Genomic DNA, 27,583 nt, shown 5'->3' on the forward strand with positions numbered 1-27,583 from the left:
GGAATGACCTCCCTCACACTTTAAAAACTTCCCCAAGCCTAAAATCCTTTAAGAGATCCCTCTATACATATCTCAAAACAGAATGCTCCTGTCATGGATAAATATTTCATACCTGCTCTATGTTAAATGTTTGCATATAATGTGTATTTTTATTATTGTTTTTGTATTTTATTGTACCCTATTGTATCAATGCAATGTTTTGTGATCCCAGGACATACTTGAAAACGAGAGAAATCTCAATGTATCCTTCCTGGTAAAATATTTTATAAATAAATAAATAAATAAATATGTAGTGTATGTTGTGAGATCTGTATAGGTTTAGTATCTGACTAAATACACATATTTGATTTTTAAAATAAATAATATTATATGAAGTTGGATAATTACCTGGTTCAGATTCTCTATCGGCTCCTCCCAGGCCACCGGACGGAGAAGCATCTGCCCTGTCCCCCGCGTCAGGACTTTCAGATCCCGCAGCTGGGAGGGAAGAAGAGGAGGCCGAGGATGGCGAGGATCTAAATCTTTTGGGGACCCGGAGATTGAGGAGCTCGCATAAAGTCACCTCATAAGGGAGTAGGTACAGTTTCCGCGGGGCCTTTCTTTGGCCCCCTCTCTTACGGGCTTGTACCCAGTCCCTTATGAGGTTGACTTTAAACATGAGATGCACCATGGGACAATTTATCTGTACATCTGATTGGATAAAAGTTTGAAATATTGTTATAATGTCTGTGAGACCATCCTGACTCAAGTTGTGTTTGTGTGATGAACTCTGATTGGCCGTTCCTTAATGTTTCATATCTTAGTAACATCCTTACACATACCGCTTGGTGGTGCTGTAACTTCATTTTTCATGTAGACTTATTTGTAACTCATGGGCCTGTCATGCGGATATGTGTGACGCAGATTTAATATCCGTGATCCGTGAAATATTAATGATTAAATACTCTTTAAAATCTAATACTGTCACATTATTAATGTTGTAGACATTTCTCGTTTTAATAACGGTCTGTTTCTTTGATACAAATACACATTTAATATTGTATGTCTTTATTGTTCTTTAAATAAATTTATTGTGAAGTATTGACATTGCTCTATTAAATGTATTTATAATGCACATTGATTAGAGTCTAATGTCACGCAATAGCACACAATGTTTAAATATGCTAATCTGGTGTTTGAAGATGCGTTTCCCACGCAATATTTATTAATGTTAAAATTCCGGTTAGAATGTCAGTAACTTGGATAATCTGTTTATAAATGTTAAACTACAGATTTGTTATTCTCAAATAAACCTCTAGCTTGTATTTGTCTGAAGTGCTCATATATGTTATTGTGCAATGGCGTCTTTAGTTTTAAAGAGACATTACAAACAATTGTATCAAATGATTTGTAGAGATAGAAGATTGTTTAGACTTTAAAATGTAAATCATTTTCTCTTAGTATTTATATATCCTCAACAGAAGAAATTTAAATGCACATGGTTGAGACAATCACATAAGGCATCTCTGTGCATCCACCAATCTTCATCTACTGAGCCTATCTCGATATGCTTTTCAAGCAAAGTATGTCAAGATAGGAAGAGAAGTAAATACACTCTTTAAATCTCTTAAAGGGACACTGTCCAAACAAATTTAACATTGGTGATTGAGCATGAAATGTTAATCAACTTTATTATTTAATCCGATTATCAAATGTTAACAGTTATCTTGTTATGTTTCTTTGCAAATCAATAATGATATTTTATATTACGGACAATTGTTTAATAAAAACCTGGGTTGTCCTTGACGATTGTTGCATCAATTATTCCAAACAATAAAGTTCTGTCCAGAGTACTGAAGCAAATAAATTAGCTATTTACTGCCTTATTTTTAAAGTAATGATAGCAACATCACAATGAGCATTCATAATATGAGACAAGTTTTAAAGTTGATTAAAATAGAATACTCATTCAGAATGTATAAATCATTCATTTTTTAACTGTCTACCTTTAAGTATATTTTGAGTTCATGTCCCTTTAAATAAACATTTCACAATAATGCTTAATATATCATAAACCTAGGCACCTTCCTTTTGCTAAATGAGTCTAACATATGAGTAAAGCAAATTTAGATTAACTTCTAGATTGTTTTACACACTGACTGAAATATATTTATTAAATGAGGTCTTTTTTAGCCTTCAGCGTAGAGGGACATTAAGCTATATGTTATGTATGCATTTTGTATAATAACCTTATATTTGACCAACTTAATATGTTTTGTTATTCAATCATTATATTGTAATTATATATATTCGTGGATTAAATACATCTCTACATAGGCTATTTTGATGCTGATTGTTGTTTGCATATAGATGCCTTATATCATTGACTAAGATATGTGCATTTATTTTTATTTTAACAAGTATATTTAAAGACTGAATGTAATTCTATAGTACATTCTAAATATGTTTAAATTCTTGTATGATATTTGTAACAATCTATACAAAATATACATTTTGAATGACCCCTTTAAGGACCCAAACATATTGTATTTTGATTTAACATTGACAAAATAAACTAAAGGGGAAATTACATTCTATATAGATATTTGATGTCTAACCCAAGAGGTAAGATTGTAATAAATACATAATATTACTAAGTATAGTTAAATGACTCCACTAGAAAATTACATAGATTAACCTGGCATCCAATAACTTATTTGTTAAAAATATCAAGTTAAATGACCTACCATTTATAAATGTAATAATTGTAAAATATTTTCTAATAATGTTTTGAGATACCTAAGGAAGATACATGATCTTATACAATTCTTTTTACATTCAACAACACTGTCACTTTCATGTAATTGAACCACTTCACCTTATTAAATGTTAAAACAATCATAATATTACTACATATCCTAAATATTTTTAATATATACTTTTTCTATATAAAAGCATTGAAGAATCTGACTCCCCAATTAATGTTAAAAGATATATTTTAATATTCTCGTAAGATTTTTATTTTCTACTATTAATGCATTATTTTCTCTTATGCATGTGCTTGTCAAATAGCCAACTACCAGTCAAGGGAGTCCAAGTTTTATTTACAGATTATATTGATATATATTAGAATCTGTTAAAAATAAACATATATTTAATAGAAAATAATTAAATATTCCAGGAAGTCATCAGATGCCAATCTGAAATGACAAATAATAAAAATGGAACAAAGTTAATACACACGTTGTAAAATATTCATAAAATACATTTAAAATCATATGGTGTCTATGCTCTAACTTTGATCAACATTTTTTAAAGATAATCATTACATTGATTTTAAATTAATTAAATACATACACCATTATATTGTTGATTAAAAATTATATTTAAATATCAAAAATTAAAATTATACATAATAATGTATATCACATGTAAACAATATATGTATGATGAACCTAAATGTAATATTTCATGTCCATTCAAATACCTCTATATCAACTATAATATGTATTCCTTTTTCTGATTGTGATCCCTAAATATCTCATTAAGAACTAAATATGACTAATGTATGTAAGCTACTAATATTCTACAGTCTTCACTAGCATGCATTGGTACACCAACCTGGACAATGCATGGTCTTTGAAAGTCAATTCAGGGGTAAACAGTTGATCTTCAATAGGTGTATTATTCATCAGTTCATTAAATAGAGGACTGGGAAATACCATCTACAAAATAGAAAATCATCTAAGTGTCTCCAATAGGATGTCTCCACAGCCTTATTCTATCAAATAGTTTGCACTTACCATGTGAACATGTATTTGTATGGTTTTCAAGGTCAGCAGAATTGAAATATAATGCCAGACATGATCCCATTGGTATACTTCAATTTCAATCTTGGCTTTTTCCCCACTGTCAGTCTTGGAAATCTTCACTGTCAGGCTTCAAATTGTTCCCTTTCAGTCTTTAGATTAAGTCATCTCCCTAATGTAAGAAATTATATATAAAGATTTCATACAAGTGTGTGAATCAGTTCTGTACCCCTCTCCCACCCCCCATTTCATAATAAATATCTATCACTAGCTTACTAAGCCTGTGTATGAACCTGTGTTATTTTCTATCAAGTGTGAAGATGAGTCATATTGAGCAGAACAAACCTCTGTGTGACATTGAACCATAGTCATTCTAGAGTATCCCTTTCTGATTATGTACATTTTAAGTAATGTGTAAACAAAATTATATTTTTTAAAATGTATGCCATATGATGTATTTGTGTACAAATCATGCCAGCAACAGTCCATACATTTCTACTTACCATCTGATGTCCTCTTTAAAAACCAGGTGGCAAAGACTCGCTATAGGACCCAATGCCCAGAGCATCACCTATATTATGAAAAATAAAGATTATTCTAACATTTGATCAATACTAACATGTTTGCACAATTCTCTACTTGTCATTTCCATAGAGTTCACATCTATTGAAAATACTCCAGTGTAACTTCTATTCTTTACCGTCTAAAGTGGCGGTTGATGACGTCTGCTCTGACATCAAGTCCCTCGTCCTGGAATTCCCCCTCTAGAACAGGATCATCCTCCTCATCTCTGAGGAGGTCTCTGTCCACCGGGACGGCCTGCAGCATCCCAGCCCGCTGTGCAATATTATGCAGGACGCTACAGGCTACAACGATCTTAGCCACCTTCTTTGGGTTGTACTGGAGTGCTCCTCCAGAACGGTCCAGGCACCTGAATCTCATCTTCAGGAGCCCGAACATCCTTTCAACCACCGCCCTGGTTCTCTTATGAGCCCTATTGTAGCGCTCCTCAGACACATCAGTTGGGCTACGCAAGGGGGTAATGAGCCAAGGCCGGCTCATGTACCCAGAATCACCTATAAATTTAGAACAGAACATAATTCAAACAGAATACTTAAACTAGTATATTGTTGTAGAAATATATTTTTTAAAAAACATAATCCATATTAAAAGTTGTCAGAAACATTAAAAAAAAGAAATAAATTTATATATAATTCTGTATCTTGCCATTTCATCTAAGACATGCTACATATGCGTATTTCTCCTAAAACAAACCTTGTGTAAAATGCTAACTACATGGTTACATTGCATTCTCTATCTAAACACTTAAGGTAAGACATGCTACATATCTGCATTTCAATAAAACTAGACATTAGCGGAAAAAGACAATGACAGCGTTAAATTGCATGAGATAATATCTTGCCATTTCATCTAAGACATGCTACATATGCGTATTTCTCCTAAAACAAACCTTGTGTAAAATGCTAACTACATGGTTACATTGCATTCTCTATCTGAACACTTAAGGTAAGACATGCTACATATCTGCTTTTCAATAAAACTAGACATTAGCGGAAAAAGACAATGACAGCGTTAAATTGCATGAGATAATATCTTGCCATTTCATCTAAGACATGCTACATATGCGTATTTCTCCTAAAACAAACCTTGTGTAAAATGCTAACTACATGGTTACATTGCATTCTCTATCTGAACACTTAAGGTAAGACATGCTACATATCTGCATTTCAATAAAACTAGACATTAGCGGAAAAAGACAATGACAGCGTTAAATTGCATGAGATAATATCTTGCCATTTCATCTAAGACATGCTACATATGCGTATTTCTCCTAAAACAAACCTTGTGTAAAATGCTAACTACATGGTTACATTGCATTCTCTATCTGAACACTTAAGGTAAGACATGCTACATATCTGCATTTCAATAAAACTAGACATTAGCGGAAAAAGACAATGACAGCGTTAAATTGCATGAGATAATATCTTGCCATTTCATCTAAGACATGCTACATATGCGTATTTCTCCTAAAACAAACCTTGTGTAAAATGCTAACTACATGGTTACATTGCATTCTCTATCTGAACACTTAAGGTAAGACATGCTACATATCTGCTTTTCAATAAAACTAGACATTAGCGGAAAAAGACAATGACAGCGTTAAATTGCATGAGATAATATCTTGCCATTTCATCTAAGACATGCTACATATGCGTATTTCTCCTAAAACAAACCTTGTGTAAAATGCTAACTACATGGTTACATTGCATTCTCTATCTGAACACTTAAGGTAAGACATGCTACATATCTGCTTTTCAATAAAACTAGACATTAGCGTCGGTAAATAAGAAATTGTTAAATTTAATCCTATAGCTGAACATGACGCTAACAGTTAAAAAATACAGGGGCAATTGTCAAAATAATTAACCATGTTGAGCACAAATACTCACCAACGAGATAACCAGGGGGCATTTGTCTTTCCTCAAACTGTCTCCACAGGGACGACAGAGAGAGGATGCGGGCATCATGACAAGCCCCTCCAAAATTCGCATACACATGCATAATCCTCATCCGTGCGTCACAAACATACTGCACGTTGAGGCTATGAAAATGTTTGCGATTTCTGAAGGGCAAGTCATCAATTGGAGCACGCAGCGCAATGTGGGTACAATCAATGGCTCCCAAGACATTGGGCAATTGAGCAATATCAAAGAATTCCCGCTTCAGGCGCCTCCAATCACCATCATTCTGTGGGAATCCTATGTATTGCTTACTGATACGTACCATGGCGTCCAGAAAGTTATCAAACACCACAGAGAATGTACCTTGAGCCAGGCCATGCATGTACAGTTCTCCGGATTGAAAACTCCCGGAGGCCAGGACGTATAGACAACTTAGCATCTTACTCATGGGGGGAACAGCAGTCCTTATTTGTATACGTGGCTCGAAATGAGGTTTAAGAAGATCGTAAAGGCCAATGAGCTGTTCGCGATCGAGCCGATACTTATCAAAAACCTCAAAGTCGCTCATGTTTTCCAAGGTGGGTCTCACCCTGTAGACACGAGGACCTCGAACCAGACGACCCCTTCGTCTCGGTCTGAGCCGCCGAGGCTGCCTGATTCGACCAACAGCTAGTTCGCCAATAGCACCACCAGCAGCGTCTACCATGTCATTGTCATCCATCTTTCAAAACAGCGTAACAAGGTAAGCACTTGATCTGATGTGGATCACAAGTGATGCATTGGCCATGTTGTTTGGGGGATTTATAGTACAATTAGTCCAATGGTAGTGAGTTTGTAATGATTGCTGATTGTATTCACCTGTTGGTATGTGAGCGGCGCGAATGCTTTCACAGTGGGCGTTTTTTTGTTGTTTGCTGAAATGTTGTTTTCCCCCAATGAATCTCAATGTGAAAGTGTCAAATATCACACATACAGTGCATGTTTGTAATGTTTGCTCATATGCGTAATCAATATTTGTTAAACGCGATCTTATAGTAACAAGCACACGTCCACGCTAACATGAATGAAAGTGCATAGTTGTGTATAATGTGCATCGAATGTGATCGATCAATGTTGCTGCAATATTGTTTGTAAACGATAAAGTAGCATCTGCCATCTGTAGTATTGTATCTATACGTGATTAGCTAGATGTCAATATTGTATGCGTCCCTTTCAAATCGCAATAAGAATTCAGAACTTCCCGTCTGCCATCTGTAGTATTGTGTATATAAGTGATTGCCGAGCTGTCAATATTGTACGCGTCCCTTTAAAATCGCAATAATAATTCAGAACTTCCGGCTGTCATCTGTAGTATTGTATATATAAGTGATTGCCGAGATGTCAATATTGTATGCGTCCCATTCAAATCGCAATAAGAATTCAGAACTTCCCGTCTGTCATCTGTAGTATTGTATATATAAGTGATTGCCGAGATGTCAATATTGTATGCGTCCCTTTCAAATCGCACTAATACTGAATAACTTCCGGCTGTCATCTGTAGTATTGTATATATAAGTGATTGCCGAGATGTCAATATTGTATGCGTCCCTTTCAAATCGCACTAATACTGAATAACTTCCGGCTGTCATCTGTAGTATTGTATATATAAGTGATTGCCGAGATGTCAATATTGTATGCGTCCCTTTCAAATCGCACTAATACTGAATAACTTCCGGCTGTCATCTGTAGTATTGTATATATAAGTGATTGCCGAGCAGTCAATATTGTATGCGTCCCTTTCAAATCGCACTAATACTGAATAACTTCCGGCTGTCATCTGTAGTATTGTATATATAAGTGATTTCCGAGCAGTCAATATTGTACGCGTCCCTTTCAAATCGCACTAATACTGAATAACTTCCGGCTGTCATCTGTAGTATTGTATATATAAGTGATTTCCGAGCAGTCAATATTGTACGCGTCCCTTTCAAATCGCACTAATACTGAATAACTTCCGGCTGTCATCTGTAGTATTGTATATATAAGTGATTTGCGATCTGACAATATTTCTTAATTGTCCCATTGAAATCTCCATAATAATGTTGTTCCAAAGTGTGGTTTACGTATATGTTGTATTGTAGTATTGAGTGTTAAAGTTCCTAAAGGGGCGGTACAGTGGTGAATCTGTGATGTGTATGGTTGAATCTTCTAATGACGTCATGATATTATTAACCTGCCTATGTAGTTGTGAAATCCTCATTGTGTTGTTGTATTGTGCTACATTGTTATTGTGTGCTGAATAAAATATAAATGTGTGCTTTGTGGTTGCGTGATGGGTGATGCGTGTTATGTACATGTACGTATATATTGTGATTGTGTCCCACATATGCTGACTTCTATATAGCGGTGTGGCATTGTTGTTCCTTCCCATAAAGTGACATCTGTAATCTGGTGTAATGATGTTCGTGTTGTACGTAATTCCTAATGGTTTCTGGTGATGGAATCATGATGTTACAAGTACAGTCAAATCCATATGTTGTGTTTTGTGATTCCTGTAGAGAATGTAATGTGTTTGTCCCCCATCATTTGAATGCACATGTATGAGTGAATGTTAAAAGTAATATATGTGCATCCATGAGTGATTATGTGTTAAGCCTATGTAGATATGCAGTTGCTGCAAGCATATGAGTTGAATAACTGAAATGCAATAATAAAGGTAAATGAGAGATGTTTCCCATTGTGTAGTGTTTGGGAATCCAGAAATGTGTATTGAATTTTATTTTAATTGTAAATGTAAGTTTATTGAAATAATAATGTGTTACTAGTGATGTGGATTTGTAGTTGATGTAATCTAAAAGTGTGAAAAATATTTATGGTGTGGTGAATATTTAATAATTAAAAACCATAAGTCCACCATAGGGAAATAGTCATTTCTTTATCTATTTATCATAGCTGGGTCTAACGCATGAAATCATGTCTTTTCTAGCGCTGGTATTTGGAGTTTTTCAGTCTACGCTATTTGCGTGCGTTAGGGAAATGAGGGTTTCGCGTGCACGAGCACGTCTTCCCAATAGAAGTCAATGGAGGCTCAAAAGATTTCTAATTTTTTTTTCTAAGACTGGTTTTCCTCGTAAATTGAGTGACGTCATGATCTTGTGTGAAAAAGTCGCTAAATCGTGTTCTTTTTGTAATAAATAAATATTTTGTGTATGTCATGTGGTGTATATTGTTTGTATGCATCGATGAGTGTATGTTTGTGATAATGTTATTCGTTAGATGTAGGTATATGAGGGTCTTTTCCCGTATGTCCATGTAAGTCAATGGGAAAATGGATTTATGTGGATTTTTTTCAAACACCAGAGATCTCGCAACTTTAATCCTTTGTATTTTAACGAAAAAAAATAAAATATGAAAAATAAAGATAGTGTCGTGTTTGTATGAGTGTAAGTGTACTTTGTGTAATATTTGTTTTGTGATTCGTGGATGTTTTTTTTTGTCGGTATATGTTTACTACTGGGTCTGAGGTGGCGGTAGAAAGGTGAGCGTTAGGTGTATTTTGAGTGGCGGTAAATAAACTCTAAATACCAGAGTGCGTAAGAAACCCGCGTTAGGAGCCTCTAACGCTGGTTTTTACGGCTACCGCCGAACTCTAAATCTAGGCCTAAGTCTTTTTACCTTTGAAGTGACTTGGGCTGATCATGTCTTTGAGATTTTGTGCTCTTCTATAGCCCACTTGGACCTTGTCATCCCAATTTTTTGATAATATTGGGTCAGACTTAAAGTGATGGTAAACTCTCCCCTTTTTAAAATCAGATCTGGAATGTAAGCGCTATTTTAGATGGAGTTTAATTCATTAGCTGTAATGAAGATGCAGTATAACTTACTTTTTATTATAGATATGAAATTCAAATACTGCATGCTCCTCCGCCCACTTCAAAAGAAAATTTTCTGTGAGCTAACAGATTGAATTGTTGTCCAATTAGCGCTCTCCCCATATGGCACTTTTGTTGTAGCTAGAGCATTGATTGGAGAGTAATTCAATCATTTAGCTGACAGGAAAATTGACTTTTGAAGTGGGTGGTGTAACGTGGGGTATTTGAATTTCATATCTATATTAATAACTAAGTTATAGCGCATCTTCATTACAGCTAATGAATTAAACTCCATCTAAAATAGCGCTTACATTCCAGATCTGATTTTAAAAAGGGGAGAGTTTACCATCACTTTAAGAATATGCCAATTGCCATTTAGAATTCCTAGGATTTCTCTTGAATTGGGATTATACGTTGTTATAAATCTTACTTGAGTTTCAGATTTTTTCGATTTAGTTTCAAGTAATGTGGATCTAGGTGTGGTTCTTGCTCTGAATTCGGCTGATTTAATGGATCTTTGACTGTATCCTTGTGTTATTAGTCTCTCTTTCAGTTCTTTTGCTCTCAAGTTGTAATTCTGCTCCGTGGAGCAATTTCTTCTCATGCATAGAAATTCCCCAATAGGTAATGATTTAATTGTATTGGGGGCATGTGCACTTGAGCTTTGTAATAAGCTGTTAGTAGCTGTTTGTTTTCTATGAACATCTGTCTTTAGATCTCCATATTTTTTAATAACCACCAGTCAAAACAATCCGAAATGAAGTGCTTCGGATTACAAAAAATACACTTAGGAATCAGAGGAGGAAATTTAGAGAAATCTCTACTACGTGCTGAAACCAGGTGGATCTTTTTGTTAAACTCAATCCAACCATATGGACTCAATGAACAAAACAATTATGGTTCATTTCTATAACAAGTTGAACAATATCAAAATGTCATGTATACAGTAAACACAATTAATCCTGTAATGCCATAGATCACATATGCTATACCCAGATTGAACTGACAAGGTCAATCAACAAGTTTTAAAAAATACTTTTTTAATTTTTTAATTTTTTCACTAACTTCCCTTTTCCCCTCCCCCTCCCCCTTTTTGTGATAAAAACAAAAATCTAAACACAACCATTAATATATATTGCACGCTTAACCACAACACTTTGAATTAAATTTTAAGTATTACATTTTTCACATATTTTAACACTCTTTGATTAATATTTTGCACATAGAAATTTTGTGAATTGCAAAATTCTACAGTATATATACATTTAACTACTCAACATAAAAAATAGGTATCACAATAGATGAATTAATATACACCTGAAATTCACAATGATTATTTAATTTTTTAACAAAAATACGATTAATTTCTGCAATTTTCAATACATTACTTATCAATGTAATATATGTATCAAATTAATTAAAGGATGAATTGATAGGAATCTAATAATTTAAATCATCGTATAACTATCCAATCAATTCAAACTAGTTCATTATTATATTTTTGTAAATTCATATTACATTAAACATACTTTTAATATGTATCAAATCCAAAGATCAACTGGGAGTAATCTAATAAATTCAACTATTATATGACTATTCATGAAATTCAGATGAGTTCATTATATATTTTCACAAATTAACATTATATCAAACATATTTTTAAGTATGACACAATTCTATAAAAATCAACACAATGAGAACTATATCTAAGTATTCATCACGTTTCTTTGCACATCACATCACATGCACATTTCCCTCCAACACTCACATTACTTCATTCACATCACTTTTCTTGTTAGTATGTAACCCATAGTCAATCGAATACATTCACACTCCAAATCACTAACAAATAACGAAACATCATATCATGAACGTTTATTTATTCATAAATAAAACTCATTTACCCAACCACTAGATAACATTCAAAATCACTAACAGCATAATTCATCCACACTTTTGTTCTATTCACCATATCAGAATTCTCAACACTAAAGAATCACACATTTTTACACAACCGTCACGATAATAATTCTCATAACACAGTTATGTTGTAATTCATAATTTATTTAGTATTATAATACACATTTGCATTTTTCATAGCATATTTATCTTAGGTTATGACAAAGATGATATTGTATTATAATTATATTTCATCAATTATATATATACAATAAATAACGATAAAAATGCATTATAATCACACTTCATTAATCTTATATACATACTCATATCTCTTTTATTACTGATACATAGGAAGGTATAACATATATATTCTTTTACTTGACATTACAATGATTCTAAAGCAAAGTATAATTACAAGATATACATAGATATTTCATCACTATTTATTAACGACGAGTAACTGTTATACATGTCATGGATATTTACAACAACAAATTATGATCAAAATCGTTAATGTAGAGAACCACAATTGAACGAGACTACAGTCAGCAAGTTAATGCAGCACGATGACATTGGACTACAACACCCAGAATCCCATCCGCATATGTTCATTAAATGACATATGCCAAAAGGGGCAGGGTCATGCAAGGAGACGTTATAAATAAAGACGCTTGTGACTATACTCGTGATACCCTTTGAAAAAGCCGTGTTAGATGGCGAAACATGTTAGGAACCTGTTAGGAGTTGATGGGAACTCCCCATTTTTATGAGCCGCAATATTGACTTTGAGACTTAATATAAATATGACTGTTGTATATGTAAGGCTGATTGGTTTAAGTGGCGATTATTAAGCTAAACAGAGTAATGGCAACCAAAATATCTGTCTAACATGTTGGCTTTATATGGCAATTATTAAATTAAACAGAGCAACATTAACTACGATATCTGTTTAAAACATTTGCTTTATATGGTGGTATTTAAATAAATGGGAACTTGTTTTATATGGTAGCAACTGAACAAAACAAAATAATATTAATCACAGTGGGTACCGAACGAAACAGAGCAACACTAACTATAATGCTAGTCCAAAAGACTCGACATTAGAAGCAGCTCTGTAAAACATAAAATTGGTCTCTTACACCTAGATTTAGAGTTTTGCGTTAGAAGGGGTGTGTTAGCTACGCGTGTTTTTTTCCCCCCGCACCTTTTAAATAACGCTGGTATTTAGAGTTCTCTGAAGGGCTGCGTTAGGCTCCAAAAAGGGAGCGTAGAGCATAATTTACCGCCACTTCAACTCTAAATACCAGCGTTGCTTACGGACGCGGCCAGCTTCAAAAACGTGCTTGGGCACGATATCCCCATAGGAAACAATGGGGCAGTTTGAGCTGAAAAAAAACTAACACCTGCAAAAAAGCAGCGTTCAGCTCCTAATGCAGCCCCATTGTTTCCTATGGGGAGACACTTCCTAAGTCTGCACCTAACACCCTAACATGTACCCCGAGTCTAAACACCCCTAACCTTACACTTATTAACCCCTAATCTGCTGCCCCCGCTATCGCTGACCCCTGCATTTTATTATTAACCCCTAATCTGCCGCTCTGTACACCGCCGCAACCTACATTATAGCTATGTACCCCAATCTGCTGCCCCTAACATCGCCGACCCCTATATTATATTTATTAACCCCTAATCTGCCCCCCCCAACGTCGCCGCTACCTTACTACACTTATTAACCCCTAATCTGCCGACCGTACCTCGCCGCCACTATAATAAATGTATTAACCGCTAAACCGCCTCACTCCCGCCTCAAAAACCCTATAATAAATAGTATTAACCCCTAATCTGCCCTCCCTAACATCGCTGACACCTAACTTCAAGTATTAACCCCTAATCTGCCGACCGGACCTCGCCGCTACTCTAATAAATGTATTAACCCCTAAAGCTAAGTCTAACCCTAACCCTAACACCCCCCTAAGTTAAATATAATTTAAATCTAGTGAAATAAAATAAATCTTATTAAATAAATTTATCCTATTTAAAGCTAAATACTTACCTGTAAAATAAACCCTCATATAGCTACAATATAACAAATAATTATATTGTAGCTATTTTAAGATTTATATTTATTTTACAGGCAACTTTGTATTTATTTTAACTAGGTACAATAGCTATTAAATAGTTATTAACTATTTAATAACTACCTAGTTAAAATAATTACAAAATTACCTGTAAAATAAATCCTAACCTAAGTTACAATTAAACCTAACACTACACTATCAATAAATAAATTAACTAAACTATCTACAATTATCTACAATTAAATCAACTAAACTAAATTACAAAAACCCCCCACTAAATTACAAAAAATAAAAAAAGATTACAAGAATTTTAAACTAATTACACCTACTCTAAGCCCCCTAAAAAAATAACAAAGCCCCCCAAAATAAAAAAATGCCCTACCCTATTCTAAAATAAAAAGTTATCAGCTCTTTTACCTTACCAGCCCTTAAAAGGGCCTTTTGCGGGGCATGCCCCAAAGAAAACAGCTCTTTTGCATTTAAAAAAAACATACAATACCCCCCCCAACATTACAACCCACCACCCACATACCCCTAATCTAACCCAAACACCCCTTAAAAAACCTAACACTAAGCCCCTGAAGATCTCCCTACCTTATCTTCACCACGCCGGGTATCAATAATCCGTCCAGAAGAGGGTCCGAAGTCTTCATCCTATCCGGCAAGAAGAGGTCCAGAAGAGGGTCCGAAGTCTTCATCCTATCCAGCAAGAAGAGGACATCCGGACCAGTAGACATGTTCATCCAGGCAGCGTCTTCTATCTTCATCCATCCGGCGAGGAGCGGGACCATCTTGAAGCAGCCGACGCGGATCCATCCTCTTCTTCCGGTGACTCCCGACGAATGAAGGTTCCTTTAAGTGACGTCATCCAAGATGGCGTCCCTCAAATTCCGATTGGCTGATAGGATTCTAGCAGCCAATCGGAATTAAGGTAGGAAAAATCTGACTGGCTGATTGAATCAGCCAATCAGATTCAAGTTCAATCCGATTGGCTGATTGGATCAGCCAATCAGATTGAGCTCGCATTCTATTGGCTGATCGGAACAGCCAATAGAATGCGAGCTCAATCTGATTGGCTGATTGGATCAGCCAATCGGATTGAACTTGAATCTGATTGGCTGATTCAATCAGCCAATCAGATTTTTCCTACCTTAATTCCGATTGGCTGATAGAATCCTATCAGCCAATCGGAAATTCGAGGGACACTATCTTGGATGACGTCACTTAAAGGAACCTTCATTCGTCGGGAGTCGCCGGAAGAAGAGGATGGATCCGTGTTGACTGCTTCAAGATGGTCCCGCTCCGCTCCGGATGGATGAAGATAGAAGACGCCACCTGGATGAACATGTCTACCAGTCCGGATGTCCTCTTCTTGCCGGATAGGATGAAGACTTCGGACCCTCTTCTGGACCTCTTCTTGCCGGATAGGATGAAGACTTCGGACCCTCTTCTGGACGGATCGGTGATACCCGGCGTGGTGAAGATAAGGTAGGGAGATCTTTTGGGGCTTAGTGTTAGGTTTTTTAAGGGGTGTTTGGGTTAGATTAGGGGTATGTGGGTGGTGAGTTGTAATGTTGGGGGGGTATTGTATGTTTTTTTTAAATGCAAAAGAGCTGTTTTCTTTGGGGCATGCCCCGCAAAAGGCCCTTTTAAGGGCTGGTAAGGTAAAAGAGCTGATAACTTTTTATTTTAGAATAGAGTAGGGCATTTTTTTATTTTGGGAGGCTTTGTTATTTTTTTAGGGGGCTTAGAGTAGGTGTAATTAGTTTAAAATTCTTGTAATCTTTTTTTATTTTTTTGTAATTTAGTGTTTGTTTGTTTTTTGTAATTTAGTTTAGTTGATTTAATTGTAGATAGTTTAGTTAATTTATTTATTGATAATGTAGTGTTAGGTTTAATTGTAACTTAGGTTAGGATTTATTTTACAGGTAATTTTGTCATTATTTTAACTAGGTAGCTATTAAATAGTTAATAACTATTTAATAGCTATTGTACCTAGTTAAAATAAATACAAAGTTGCTTGTAAAATAAATATAAATGTTTAAATAGCTACAATATAATTATTCGTTATATTGTAGGTATATTAGGGTTTATTTTACAGGTAAGTATTTAGCTTTAAATAGGATAAATTTATTTAATCAGATTTATTTTATTTCGTTAGATTTAAATTAAATTTAAGTTAGGGGGGGTGTTAGGGTTAGGGTTAGACTTAGCTTTAGCGGTTAATACATTTATTAGAGTAGTGGTGAGGTACGGTCGGCAGATTAGGGGTTAATACTTGAAGTTAGGTGTTGGCGATGTTAGGGAGGGCAGATTAGGGGTTAATACTATTTATTATAGGGTTTTTAAGGCGGGAGTGAGGCGGTTTAGGGGTTAATACATTTATTAGAGTAGCGGCGAGGTCCGGTCGGAAGATTAGGGGTTAATAAGTGCAGTTAGGTAGCGGCCACATTGGGGGGGGCAGATTAGGGGTTAATAAATATAATGTAGGTGTTGGCGATGTTAGGGACAGCAGATTAGGGGTACATAGGGATAATGTAGGTTGCGGCGGTGTGTGGTCGGCAGATTAGGGGTTAAAATTTTTTATTAGAGTGGCGGCGATGTGGAGGGACCTCGGTTTAGGGGTACATAGGTAGTTTATGGGTGTTAGTGTACTTTAGAGCACAGTAGTTAAGAGCTTTATGAACCGGCGTTAGCCCATAAAGCTCTTAACTCCTGACTTTTTTCTGTGGCTGGAGTCTTGTCGTTAGAGTTCTAACGCTCACTTCAGCCAAGACTCTAAATACCAGCGTTAGAAAGATCCCATTGAAAAGATAGGATACGCAAATGGCGTAGGGGGATCTGTGATATGGAAAAGTTGCGGCTGGAAAGTGAGCGTTAGACCCTTACCTATAAGACTCTAAATACCAGCGGCCAGCCAAAACTAGCGTTAGGACCCCTTAACGCTGGTTTGGACGGCTAACGCAGAACTCTAAATCTAGGCGACAGTAAGTTGATAATTGAATCAAATATTCTTCTCTTATGGGATGGTAACTGAACCGAACATTGCAGCATCAGTATAAGGAAGCAATTGATTGTATTACAATTTAACTGTACTGCACAGCACACAGAGAGGCTACATTTATTTTATTGTAGCTACTTATAATGATTTAACTGCAGTTTCAAATATAACTTCAATATGTGCTTCTAACCAGCTGACACAAGTAGCGACTTAACCGCAGTTTCAGCTCCAGTCTCAATATTTGCTTCTGATAAATTTAGGCAAACATACATGCCAGATATAATTTGCAACATTGTGGCTATTACTCAACTAATGGGTACATAAATAAATACACCTATAGTTGTAACATCACTGTTATTATTTAAAATTAACTGAAGCAATCAAACTTAAACACGCAATAGAGATCTCACTGTGATCTAATTTTACTATACAGTTTATAGAGATGCTACATCCACTTCATTGATTTTTTGTAGTGACCCAATTGTAGCCTCAGCTGCAGCCCTGATATGGGTTCCTGATAAGTTCAAATTAACACATATGTTAGACCTAATCAACAACAATATTGTTGTTAGTTGATGAAGAGACATACATTTAAAAAAACAAGTATAATATTGCTGTTTTCTAACCCTAATGACATCATCAGCACATGTGCTACACAAAATCTAACAGAGTTGCACCATAACAACTCAATTGCTGCTTTAATATATGGTTTTGAAAACTATACACAGCATAAACTGTGCAAGAACAACTATATCTGTTGTTATTTTTCAACAAATATTTGTTGCTATTATTCAACAAATACTTAAAGCACCACTGATTCTCAGCACAAGTTGCAATTTCTGTACAAGTACTATATAACATACAGAGCTGTGTTACTATGAATCAACTGCAGCTTTAATTGCAACTTTAATATATGTTTAAAAATTTAATATAAACATACTGTGGAATAATTGTTGTAGGGTTACAACATTGGTGCCATTATTTAATAAAACCAATATGTTAGCACAAATCACACAATTTACATGTGTCACATACAATCCAGTACGTTCTTTATTAATCACTACCTAAAGTGATATATATTCTTTAAAGCTGATATACAACCCTTTGAAGTTTAGACACCACACACACTTATATGCACAATCTTATTGTTATAACGAAGTGGATAGTATCCATAATAATATTATAAATAGGGTGGCTATTACTGATCACCCAATAACAATAATAGAACTTAAAGTGCTACTTCTTAGATAATAACTAGCCTGCATAGAAATATTTACATAAGTGCTTTAATACTGAGAATATAAAGGCAATAGAAATTGCAGACTATTAACAGATAGTTAAGTTGCTATTCAGTATCTCTGGTCAGAATATTACTTGATTGTAATTTCACCCATAACCAACAAATCTATTTACATAGACAAAAACTAATATATGTATCTCAACTATACGAATCAACACATATTGTGAGTGTTTTTAATGCGTTTGTTTCCCATGCTTTTAGTAGTAATCTTGGAAATAAAAGTTATATTTTAATTATCTCCTTTTCCTCTCCCCTGTTACCGTGAACAATCTAACTGTCATGAATAACTGATATTATTTTCATAAAAAAATCTACTGCTATATATCTACAAATAGCTCTAGAGTGCTATATGTGTATTCTTTTTTATGAGGGGTTTTCTTAACCTACCATAATTTTGTCCTATGTAGTAGAAGTCCCTGCCTCTTGTCAGCAATAAAACAATTGATGCAATAAGATGACCTCTGATGGTCTTTAGGAGTTCAAGGAGGTCTCCTCTCTGTGGATGGGGTCCTCTGGACTAGAATGGTTGCCTAACATGGAAGAGCTCTTGGGTAGAAGGGCTTGTATCTGCACTGTCTCACAGAAAGATCTCAGGTTGTTCATTCCTCGATAGGAGCCTGTCTTGTCTCCCTTTCTAGCTGTTATGCTGACTGGGAATCCCTATCTGTAAGGTATCTTCTGTGATCTTAGTACTGTAGTTATACATTTCAGTTCTATTTGCTTTTGGAGTGTGGTGGGACTTAGATCTGAAAAGACCTGGATTAGTATACCTGCATGTGTGAGTTGAGGTATTAGTCGTGTGTGTCGCAGTATTTCTTCTTTATCTTGAAAGATTAGGAATTTTACCAACACATCGCACAGTGGGGTTTAAGCTGGAGGCTTCACTCTGAGAGCTCGGTGTGCCCTTTCCATGACTACATTTGGTGAGGAGTTAGTGCCCTTGATTGTTCTGTAAAGGTCTTGAAGGTATCCCTGCAGGGATGTCGGCAGGATACATTCTGGGACACCTTTAATGCGTAGGTTATTGTAAACGTCCTCTGTTGTCTAGATACTCCGCTTTTTCCAGTAGATTTTGGGTGGTTTCTTTCTGATTGTATAGTAGCTGTGAAAGGTGTTGTATATCTTTCATTGTAGCGTTATGGCTTTCCTCCCGCGTGGTGACTCTGTGATCCACTCTTTTTAAGTCCCTTTTCATTTCCTGGGACCAATTGTGCATATCTGTCATGGCTTCCTTTTTATCCTCTTTATATCCTCTTTTAATGCTAAACAGGTCTTCTCTTGTAATCTCAGTGGATTGGCTAGGTGAATTTGAAGTGTGAATTTATGCCTATCTGACCACAGTGAATATTTGGGCAAAGTGTGGAGAGTCTGATGTTGGAGATATTTGGCCCTCAGGTGGATTTAGTTATTGGTTGATCATTTTTGACCTAGAGGGGATATCTGTTTTTTTGGCCTTTTTTGCTGGCATTCCTCTAAGTTCTGAAGTGAACCTGCCCCCTGCTGTAGTCCCTGCCTGAAGGTGCATGAGTGTTATTATTACCAGCTGTTGTTCGGGCCTTGTAAGGTGTTTTGCCACAGATATAAGGGATTACTAGGTGGATAGTGCATTGGCGGTGTGGGTTGTATGCCCCAGGGGGCCTGAGGAGTTTGTTTGTTGAAGACCCAGTGATGGGTTTTGTTAGAGGTACCCTGTTCCTAAAGCAGGCAAACTTCTATATTGCTGTTATGCAGGTTTTCTGTGTGTTATTTTAGCCTGCAAGGGTTGCTCACAAGTCGCATTTAACAAGCTGGCAGTTGGTGATTGTGGCTGCCTATGCTGTGTGTGTTATTTACTATTGCCCTCTATAGGATGTCTGGGCGTTGTACTCACTTGCACGCTCATTACTAATTGCCAGCTATGGAAGTTTGTTCCGCCAGTGGCACTGCAGTGTGATATTGTGGTGAGTTAGCCCTTTAACCCTCAATGCTAGTCCGGTCGTTTGCTCTATTGGTTAAGTGTCCTGTCATTCGCACCATGTAAAGTGCACCGTTGTGTCCCGTGGTCTGCGCCCATCTCGAAGCCTGTTGTGATCTGGGTCTGATTCCGGACGAAATTGGCTGCTATTTGCTGAGGTGCGGTTAGCCGCAAGTTATGTGGCTGTTCCTACCGCACATTCTACGTTTATTGCCTTTGTGGCTTATAGTTAGACGCCAACTTCGGGGGTTCAGGACCTAGGAGCTGTGTTAGCAAGAGGTCATCTCACTGTGCGGCTATGATTCGCCCCAGGACAGCATTTTTTTAAAGGCAGTTACCTAATTACCAGACACTACCTGAAGCATTTTCCTACCAAACACATCAAAGTGGTAGAATTTAGAGAAAGTATATTGCTGCCTTGCAAATTTATTCAATATAATCCTCATTCTTGAAAATCCAAGAAGAAGAATCTGATCTAGAAAAAAGGGCAATAATACATTTGGAAAAGACTATCCCGAACTTCACATAAACCTTGATAATCAGGAGATTTAGCCAAAAAGCTAAAGACACTGATGTGGCCCTCTGACATTTACATGAGCCAAGGGACAAACAAATTAAAGGATTGACTAAAAACATTTTTAATTTGAAAGTAGAATTCTAAAGCTCTTACAAAATCTAAATTAAGGAAGACACATCTAATTAATTCTTTGGATTAGGACAAGGAGATGAGCTATAATATATGAATATCCGAAAAATCACTTTAGGTAAAAAAAAATTAGAAAGTCTGAAAAGCTTGTTAAAAAAATAATAATAATTTTCCAAAGAAAAGAACTTGGTTTTGACACTGAATATAACCTGCAGGGTGTATTTGAAGTATTTCTACACAGCACAACCAAAATGGTTTCTGTGTAGGAACACTTAAAAAAATGCCTGTGTTACCTAACTGTAACTACACCTGCACTACCTGCCTCACACTCAGGAAGATAACGAGTTGTGCGCTATAGACGGTAGTTAACGAATGCCACAAAATTTGCGTTATTTCACCCTCCATAGCACTGCCATTATGAGTTTTTAAAAAGCTGGCTTGTGTGTGCAATATGGTTGCGTTGAGCTCCATACCGCACAAAATACAAGCTTTGACGTGCTCGTGCATGCTTTCCCCATAGAAATCAATGGGGAGATCATGTTGGAAAAAACCTAACACCTGCGATCGCGGAATGAAAAGCTCCGTAACGCAACCGCATTGTGTCTATGGGGGAAAACAAATTAAGTTTAAACCTAACACCCTAACATAAACCTTGAGTCTAAACACCCCTAATCTGCCGTCCCCGACATCGCCGACACCTACATAATGTTATTAACCCCTAATCTGCCACCCCCAACATCACCGCCACCAAAATAAATCTATTAACCCCTAATCTGCTGCTCCCTGACATCGCCGCCACTAAATAAAGTTATTAACCCCTAAACCTCTGGCCTCCCACATCACTACCACTAAATAAACCTAGTAACCCCTAAACCGCCAGCCACCCACATCGCAACAACCTAAATTAAACTATATTAACCCCTAAACCTAACCGTAACTCTAAACCAAACCCTAACTGTAACCCTAACACCCCCTAACTTTAACATAATTAAAATAGAGCTAAATTAAAGTTACAATTATTAACTAAATAATACCTATTTAAAACTAAATATAAAATTACCTGTGAAATAAAACCTAAGCTAGCTACAATATAACTAATAGTTATATTGTAGCTAGCTTAGGTTTTATTTTTATTTCACAGGTAAGTTTGTATTTATTTTAACTAGGTAGACTAGTTAGTAAATAGTTATTATCTATTTACTAACTATCTAGTTAAAATAAATACACACTTACCTGTGAAATAAAACCTAAGCTGCCTCACACTAAAACCTAACATTACAAAAATAAAAAAACCTACCATTACAAAAATAAAAAAACTACCATTACAAAAAATAACAAACAAAATTATCCAAAACAATAAAAATTATTCCTATTCTAATACCCTTTTTTTAAAAAAAAAAAAAAAAACACCCCAAAATAAAAATCCCTTATCTATAATAAACTACCAAGGACCCTTAAAGGGGCCTTTTGTAGGGCATTGTCCTAAAGAATTCAACTCTTTTTCTACAAAAGAAAAACAAACCCCCTCTAATAGTATACAACTCCCACCCCCCAAACCCACAAAATAAAAATAAAGTAAAACCTAATCTACCCATTTCCCTTACAAGGGCTTTCAGCTCTTTTGCTGCCCATTAAACATAAAAAATGGATATTCTAAAAAAAAACACCCCAAAACGAAAAAAAAACATTACACAAAATAACAAACGAATTATCCAAAATAATAACAATTATTCCTATTCTAATACCCATTTAAAAAAAAGGGCCCACTAACATTACAAACCCCCCCAAACCCACAAAATAAAAAAAACTATCTAAAAAACCTAATCTACCCATTGCCCTGAAAAGGGCATTTGTATGGGCATTGCCCTTAAAAGGGCATTCAGCTCTTTTTCTTGCCCTTAAAAGGGCATTTAGCTCTTTTAAGAAATGCCCAAACCCTAATTTAAAAAAAAGAAATCCCTCAAAAAAACTTAAAAAAACCTAACACTAACCCCTCTTTAGGTACTCACAGTTGCTGAAGTCCCACTTGAACGATCTTCATCCCAGCGGCTCCATCTTCATCCATCGCGGGACCGGCATCTTCTTCATCTACTGAAATTTTATTGGCTGATTTGAATAGTGAATGGAATTTCAGTAGCTCTCATCCTATTGGCTGATTTGTACAGCCAATAGGATTTTAGCAGCTCTAATTCCTATTGGCTGATTTAAATTTTTCAGCCAATAGGAATGCAATGGTACCGCCAGTATAAAAGGGGTACCTTGCATTTGAATCCTCAGTGTGCAGCGGATAATCACATGAAGAGGACCTCCACGTCAGATCAATGGACCTCCGCCTGGATCTCTGCCTTGGACCTTCTCCTGGACCTCCGCCTCCGTGCATCGACCACTCCGCCTCCGCAGGGATGAAGAATATGCCGCTCCCACGATGGATGAAGATGGAGCCGCCTGGATGAAGATGGAGCCGCCGGGATAAAGATTGTTCAAGCGGGACTTCAGCAACTGTAAGTACCTAAAGAGGGGTAAGTGTTAGGTTTTTTTAAGGTTTTTTGGGGTGGGTTTTTTTTTTAGATTAGGGTTTGGGCATTTCTTAAAAGAGCTGAATGCCCTTTTAAGGGCAGGAAAAACAGCTGAATGCCCTTTTAAGGGCAATGCCCATACAAATGCCCTTTTGACGGCAATGGGTAGCTCCTTTTTTTTAGAGTTAGATTTTTTATTTTGGGGGGTTGGTTGGATGGTGGGTTTTACTGTTTTACTGTTGGGGGTCTTTGTATTTTTTTTACAGGTAAAAGAGCTGTTTAACTTAGGGCAATGCCCTACAAAAGGCCCTTTTAAATGGTAGTTTATTGTAGGCTAGGGTTTTTTTTAATTTTGAGGGGGCTTTTTTATTTTGAGAGGGCTAATAGATTAGGTGTAATTATTTTGGATAATTCCGTTATTTTTTGGTAATTTAGTGTTTGTTATTTTTTGTACTTTAGAATTTTTTTTATTTTTTTGTAATTGTAGATTTAATTTTTTTAGTAGGGTTAGTTTTTTTTAATTTGTAATTTAGTTTATTTAATTTGTAGTTTAGTTTAATTTGTAGTTAGTTTAATTTTAGTCTAATAGTTATGTTAGTTGAATTTATAGTTTTAATTTAGTTTTGTTTAATTTCACAGGTAGGTTTTTATTTATTTTAAGATAGGGATATTGTAATTTTAATATAAAGTTGGGGGGGGTGTTAAGTTAATAGTTTAATTTAGTTTTTGGCGATGTGGGAGGCTGGCGGTTTAAGGGTTAATAGGTTTATTTAGTGGCAGTGATGTAGGAGGCTAGAGGTTTAGGGGTTAATAACTTTATTTAGTTGCGGCGATGTCGAGGAGTGGCGGAATAGGGGTTAATATATTTTATTAGTGACGGCGATGTTTTGAGCGGCAGATTAGGGATTAATAAGTTTAATATAGTGTTTGCGATGTGGGAGGGCCTCGGTTTAGGGGTTAATAGGTAGTTTATGGATGTTAGTGTATTAACACTTTAGTTATGAGTTTTGTGTAACAGTTTTGTTGCATAAAACTCATAACTACTGCTCTCAGATGGCGGTACGGATTTTGTCGGTATAGGTTGTAACGCAAGCTTTTTAGCCTCACCGCACTACTCGTAATACCAGCGCTATGGGAATCCCATAAAAAAGGGCATTTTTTCGAGTGCGGGACTGACGTTGCGTTACAGGCTAAAAGGCTTGCGGTACAGTTATACCGACAAAACTCGTAACGGCTGCGTTGCTGTTTTAACGCTGAAATTGCGTTTTTTTCAGCGTTAAAACATGAACGCAAAACTTGTAATCTACCTGACTGTTAAGTCTTGCCACTGAAAAGGTGGAAAGACAGTCATGACTGAAACCTTACATCTACATCATGTCTTTACTATACCTGACTAATAAAGACAAATAAAGCCCTCACTATCATAAATATAGGAGCTATGTTTAAATGATATGCATTTTCATGAATAGGGCATATTATTGTTATCATTGTATAGAAATTAAACTGCTTATTTTGTACCCAGATGCTGAACCAAAAATGGGCCAGCTCTTAAGCTTTACATTCCTGCCTTTTCAAATAAAGATAGCAAGAGAATGAAGAAAAAATGATAATAGGGTAAATGAGAAACTTGCTTCAAATTGCCTGCTCTATCTAAATCATAAATACAAAAATGGGTTTTGTGTCCCTTTAAGGGATAATAGCTTTTTAACATTTAAAAAAAAATATATGTTTTAAAAAAATCCCTACCCGACAAAAAAGAGTGGGCTGATAAGTGCATTCAGAATGGCATTGCCCTTAGAAGGGTATTTGGTAGGTCAGTGCCCTAAAGTGATTATAGCTCTTTTGCCCTGAAAGGAAAAAAAAGCCCTATTCTCAAAAATCCTATCCTAAAAAAAACCCTAAGTAAAAAAAAGCTATCTTAAAGAGCATTTGGTAGGACATTGACCTTAGAAGGGCATTTGGTAGGGCAATACCTTAAAGTGATTATAGCTATTTTGCCCTACATTTAAAAATAATGCCCTATTAAAAATAAAAAAAGGTTCCCTGATAAGGACTTTTGTTAGGATATTATCCAAAAGCAGATTAAGCTATTTTGTGATTAAAAAAAATACCCTGTTCTAAAAAAAATTCTAAACTAAAAAACCCTATCCTAAACAAAAAGATTGCCCTATTTGGGGCCAGATTATGGGGCATATTTATCAAGCTCCGTATGGATGCTCGCCGGAAACAGAAGTTATGAAGCAGCAGTCTAAAGACCGCTTCTCCATAACCTGTTGGCCTGCTCTGAGCCGGCGGACAGAAATCAACCCGATCGAATACGATTGTGTTGATTGACACCCCCTGCTAGCAGCCGATTGGCCGCAAATCTGCAGGGAGTGGCATTGCACCAGCAGTTCACCAGAACGATTTGCAGCGGACATGATCCGCAATATCGGATCATGTCCGCTCGCATTATGATAATTAGGCCCCTGTGAGCGGAGTGCAAAATAATGCTTCTGCTTGAGTGTTAATTGCACTAGGAGTAAGCTATTTGCGCTTGTCATGCTATGCTCCTATTATGAGTTGAAAGTAAACAGTTTTCGCTCTCGCGCTAACTCGACAAGCGCAAAAAGCTTAGAATATCACGTGTACGTTCATGTATTCCCCCATAGAAGTGAAAGGAGAAAAAAAAAGTGGGGAAAAAACCACCCCACTCTCGCGCAAATCTGATCACTTATTCTCATTTGTGGTAACCGAACATGAAAATATGAATATTTCACATTCCAATGTTCTTCAAATAACAGAATGTGTTCTATTTCTAAATACATATTTCTACATATATATAATGATATTTTTGTACAATATATAACTATACCTATGTATACATGATTATATATAGGTATAGATATATATAGATATATATAGGAATATCTATTTAGAAATACATAGAACATATCCTGCTAAGTGCAGAACAATGGAATGTGAAATATTTACAGTAAATACACAGTATATCCCTTTATTAAATATGAATATTGCATAAATTTGCTTTTACATGTTTTCATCTACTTGACTGTAAAGGGCTACAATGCACTTTTATATATACTGTATATATATATATATATATATATATATATATATATATATATATATATATATTTATATATATATATAAATGTGTACATATGTATTTATGTGTTTATATGTGTATGTGATTCTGTAAATACATATATAAACATATAAATACATATGTACATGTGCGCATATCTTTGAGCCGTTATAACTTCTTGTGCAGTACTTTTTTAAAATAATTTTGATTAGATGGTGTTATTATGAGTGTAAGTGTACTTTGTAATATATTTTGATGTGTTTTGTATAACTTTTATGTTTCACAAAACTGTTAACCAGAGCCCTGAAATAATTCTAGGGCAAATCGTGACTGCGTTCAAGCGATTGCGTTTACTTTTAAATTGTAATACCAGGGGTAAAACTGACTACCGCAAACCCCCGTGATAAACCCCTTATCGCTTTTGCGCAAACGATTGTGCTCCATTTGTAATTTGGCACATTACCCTAAAGTGATTATAGCTCTTCTGCCCAGAAAAAAAGCCCTATTAAAAAAAAAAATCCTATCCTAAAAATAACTAAAGCTCCCTGTACTAAAAAAAAATGACTATTGCTCTTTTGCATAAAAAAAAAACCCTAGACGGGGGCGGAGTTAACTGCTAACAGAGACGGACGTGTTGCAGAGGAGCTCCTGCAACTGTACTTTAATATAGTGTTTCTGTGAGTGTAAATTCCCCTTTTTAGGGACATAAAGAGCATACTGGCTATTGCCTTAGGCTGGGAAAGCAGAACTTGACTCCGGTGTGCCTACTCCAATATACTTTTGGGCTACTAATAGGAGGAAGATCAGGAGTGCCCCGGCACACAGGGGAAACTTCTCTAGAACTGCTCCGGAGGACCGGGGCCCAGCACCTGAACACTATCCACCTACCAGGTACCCCCTCAGCAGACAAATAACCCACTTAAGCTACATCGGATCACCACCCTGTGACGCCACGTGGTGCTGCTGCTTCCCGTTGCAG

General features: G+C 35.9%; 1 protein-coding gene across 1 annotated transcript in view; it reads right to left on the bottom strand.

Moving 5' to 3' along the window:
- Positions 1-27,583, bottom strand: part of LOC128647449 (probable ATP-dependent RNA helicase DDX60) — a 1,088,706-nt gene that overhangs the window by 453,935 nt on the left and 607,188 nt on the right. The gene's annotated exons all lie outside the window — the stretch shown is intronic.

The sequence above is a fragment of the Bombina bombina genome, chromosome 2, assembly GCF_027579735.1.
Source record: "Bombina bombina isolate aBomBom1 chromosome 2, aBomBom1.pri, whole genome shotgun sequence".
In the NCBI taxonomy this organism is placed as follows: domain Eukaryota; kingdom Metazoa; phylum Chordata; class Amphibia; order Anura; family Bombinatoridae; genus Bombina; species Bombina bombina.